We start from the raw sequence: 4,325 nt of genomic DNA, 5'->3' as shown, positions 1-4,325 counted from the left end.
TTTTATTTTTTGTGTCTGTGATAACTTTTTAGACGATGTACTCTAATTTATTATGATATTCCAAGGTTGTAATATATGTTTCTCTATCCATGTATTATAAGAAGTCTTTTATTATTTAAATTAAACATAAGGATATTTTTAGGTCTTAGAGATGATGATTTGTATATGATATCACATATAATTATGTTGGTTATGGAATCACACTTTATAGGTTTGTTTGGAGATATTTTCTGCTACTAGTAAACTCACTATTAAGATTCAGTAGTGTCTTTGTTGAGTCAAATTCATTAATCCATTGTTCATGGTTAATGGATCTAAAGATTCCATCTCTCATTGAAATAAATGGTCCACTTAGCACTCATTGCATCTAGGGAGATGAAGATTGTTTACTCTTCAGACTGAAGAAAAATGAAGAAGAGATAAATGGTCCACTTAGCACTCATTGCATTTAGGGAGATGAAGATAAATGGAAAACTTTAGAAGCACATAATATATCGTCTTTCTTAAAATATTGTAAAGAAATGGAAAGAGTTATTTCAATAGTGCTCGATTATGACAAAGAGAAGGAGACGAAGACAGAGAACGAGAAGGAGAAGGGAAAGAGAAGGAGAAGGACCAGAAGGAGAGTAGTGGAAAGGAGGAAGAGGCGGAGAAATAGAAAAACAATATTTGTTTCTTTAATAAATTGCGTCAGCCATAATTTGTTCTTGTTGTTGTTAAACAATAGTTGTTTATTGTGGGGTCAAAAGTTGTTATGCAAATGGAAAAATTCGCAATCAGATGAAATGGATGCCCGATTGCTGAGGAGTCGTGGAACGTGCAAGACTTCAGATAAACCCTCCCCCAAAGTCTTCTTCGTATATTATTGCCCTCTTGCTCTTCTCCATACACGTCATTCTCTCCTCTGTGTGTTATTGTTAGCTTAATTTGACTTCTTTGCACACGCTAAAATTGACTGGACATGTCTGCCAGGCTACGTGTCTCTGAACCAGTAAAAGGAAATTTCCGCGAGCTCGGAACAACGCTATAAATTTGACTTCAACTGAAGATTTTTTTTTAATGTCGGTTATCTATAAATTTTAGACCTCCAACCTAAAAACTTCAGCTACTCCTGTCTTTTAAACACATGTAATTTAGAGAAGCATAAGTAGTATTACACTTTATTTGGTCCAAGTGGAGCAAATTTCGTGTCAAAGTTATTATATGTGCATGTATTCCAAACTCTCCGATGTGAATTGGGCCTCTTTAGTGAGCGCCCTTGGGCCCTCTTGGATGTGAAATAAGGACCCAATTTATTCTAGCGAGAGGGAGGTTTGCTCCAATTTCAGCGATGGGGGAAATCAGGGAAACAATCTGCTTAATCCTGGCTTTTGTTGTTTTTGCAGTGTTTCTTCAACTGAGAAGCTGTGTTGCTGCAGTCGAGGGCAGAGATACTCTGTCCTTGAACACCTCGATTTCTGGAAACAAGACAATCGTTTCAAAGAATAGCACTTTTGAATTGGGTTTCTTCAACCCAAGTGGAACCAAGAACTGGTATATCGGCATCTGGTATGCAAATTTAACAGAGAAGACTTATGTTTGGGTGGCTAACAGGGAGTCTCCAGCGAAGAACAGTGCTGGCGTTTTGAATCTTTCAGAAGGAGGTGATCTTGGACTGTTTGACGCAACGGGTGCGTCTCTCTGGTCTGTCAATGTGACCAAAAAGGTTTCCCAAGCCGTGATATTAGATTCTGGTAATTTTGTAATGTTCGGTCATGCCAACAAATCTGAGATCGTTTGGCAGAGTTTCGACCATCCCACCGACACGTGCTTGCCAGGGATGACTTTTGGTGGGCAGCAAAAACTGGTCGGTTGGAAAAACTCCTTCGATCCTGCATCCGGGCTCTTCTCCTTTCACGTGGATTCCAATCAATTCGTGCTGACATGGAACAATTCAAAGCAGTACTGGGCAAGCGGAACTTGGGACGGCAAAGTTTTCAGTCAAGTTCCAGAAATGTCGAGCAAGGGGGGCTTCTTGAATCTCACCGTCGAAGATACAAAGTCTGATTTGTATACCACATATACAGTGACGAATATCAACCATGACTTCTCACGTGTCGTCCTAGTTAAGTCCGGAGGACTACAGCTATTTTCACTGTTCGCTGACGGAACTACATGGAACGCGCTCTGGTCTCAACCGAGGGATCAATGTAATGTATACGGTCTCTGCGGCGCCTACGGAAGCTGCAACTCCAACAATATCCAGTTCTGCAGTTGCGTGGAGGGCTTCACTCCAAAAGACAAGGGCTCCTGGGAGTCGCGAGAGTCGTGGGCGGGCGGTTGTGTTCGGGAAAGCCCCTTAAACTGCGACCCTAAAAATGGCAGCACGGACGGATTCCTGGAACCCAGCGTCACTTTGCCTGATGCTGATTCCGCATCCTCATACCCTGCAACCACAAAGAAGGATTGCGAGAAAGCCTGCCTCCTCAACTGCTCGTGCACTGCGTTTGCTTTCAGTCCACCTTCAGGGCCCTGCAAGATCTGGTCAGGAGACTTGTTGAACATGCATAAAACAGATGCCAAAAGTAATTCAACTGTTTCTATTCGAGTCTCTGCCTCTGCGCTTCGGGGGAACGGTAAATCTAGTTCCTCCAAAAACAATACCGCAGCTATCGTTGGCGGAGCGGTCAGTGGGGTCGTCGGACTCGCACTTGTTGTAGGTCTATTCACGTTTCTAGTGAGGCGAAGGCAGCGAATGGTAGAACCACAGAGATGGGCAGAGTCCTCCAATCCTCTGCTGAGAACGTTTACATACAGGGAGCTGAAGGCTGCAACCAAGAATTTTACCCACAAGTTGGGAGGCAGCGGCGAAAGCCGTGCTGTGTTCAAAGGCACCCTGAGGGATAGTACTCATGTGGCCGTGAAAAGAATTGGGAACTCGAAGGAGGGGGAGAAACAGTTTCACAAGGAGTTGAGCACGGTGGGGAGACTGAAACACCAGAATCTGATCGAGCTCCGTGGGTTTTGTTCCGAGCAGTCGCAGAATCTTTTGGTGTACGAGTACGTGTCCAACGGATCCCTGGATACGTTCTTAGTCGACAATTCGAAAGCCCAATGCAAGGTCTTGGATTGGAAGACCCGATTCCAGATAGCCCTGGGGACTGCAAAGGGGATCGCTTATCTGCACGACAAGGAAATCGTGCACTGCGATGTAAAGCCCGAGAACATCCTGCTGGACTCGAAATTTAGCCCTAAAGTTGCAGGTCTTGGGCTGGCAAAGATCGAGGGAATAGATTTCAGCCATGAAGAGACTTTCATCAGAGGAACTAGAGGTTACTTGGCTCCTGAGTGGATGTCTGGTTTGCCCATCACTGCAAAGGCCGATGTTTACAGTTTTGGAATGACTCTGCTTGAGATCATTGCGGGGCGAAGGAATTCGAATCTGATTGTGGAGTCGAGCAGTATGTTTTTTCAGGCGTGGGCTGCAGAGCAGATGAAGACGGATAATCCTTTGCTGTCTGAGGATGTAGATGGGGATTTTGTTGGTGGGAATTCAGAGGGGGAGGAGATCAGAAGGGCAACAATGGTGGGGGGATGGTGTGTTCAGGAAAGGGAAGAGGCGAGACCTCACATGTGGCAGGTCCTCAAATTTCTACAAGGTCCTCTCGATCTTCAAACCTCGAAAGCTCTGCAACTGCTTCTACACGGCAAAGGACATCATATTTTACCTCCATCCAGTTAAATTTTATTTTGACTGTTACAGTCAGTACATCTACCAAACGACGCGTTAAGTCTATTTCTACCTTTAAAAGACTCGTTAGATCCAGGTACGAGAGATTAATTTGTATTGTATTTAGGTTTTGGTTTGGCTGAATGAGTTTGCTGTTTGCTTTGTGCTATGATCGGCTGTGCATATAATGTAGCAGCTTCCTTTTAGTGTCAATTAATGTTTATTTTATTATTTGTGTAGAAATTTTTAATTAAAATTTATCATCTATGATTATTAATTAAGAAGTATGAAATGTTATAAATATATGAGGATAATCTGATATTCAGTATATTGTTAATAGGTGTACAGTAATAGAGGTGTCTCTTCCATCAAATATGTCAATTGATAAATACTATTTTCAAATTTTTATGTAAAACGGTTTCTAAAGATTTTTGTTCCTATTATCTAAAATTGGTGATAAAGTAAAGTTTGTATTTTTAATGCAAAATAGTTTTTAAATTTTTATCATTATTTTATCTAAAGTTGGTGATCATTATACTCTTCTATTTTTATTAAAGAGAGGTTGTCATTGAGTATTGAATTTAGTTCTAGGACACCCTTAAAATATCATGTCCAT

The 4,325-nt window shown here is 41.8% G+C and overlaps 1 pseudogene across 1 annotated transcript; it reads left to right on the top strand.

The window, feature by feature from the left end:
- Positions 1 to 1,063: 1,063 nt before the first annotated feature.
- On the top strand, positions 1,064 to 3,952 carry LOC149554090 (G-type lectin S-receptor-like serine/threonine-protein kinase At2g19130 pseudogene; annotated as a pseudogene). Its single transcript, XR_016353223.1, has one exon. The product of XR_016353223.1 is annotated as a G-type lectin S-receptor-like serine/threonine-protein kinase At2g19130 pseudogene (transcript).
- Positions 3,953 to 4,325: the final 373 nt, after the last annotated feature.

The sequence above is a fragment of the Cupressus sempervirens genome, chromosome 6 (assembly GCF_028749045.1).
Source record: "Cupressus sempervirens isolate cs-2001-9-10 chromosome 6, ASM2874904v1, whole genome shotgun sequence".
Classification (NCBI taxonomy): domain Eukaryota; kingdom Viridiplantae; phylum Streptophyta; class Pinopsida; order Cupressales; family Cupressaceae; genus Cupressus; species Cupressus sempervirens.
Note: the sequence above shows the minus strand (reverse complement) of the source record. Positions and strands in the feature narration are given on the sequence as shown.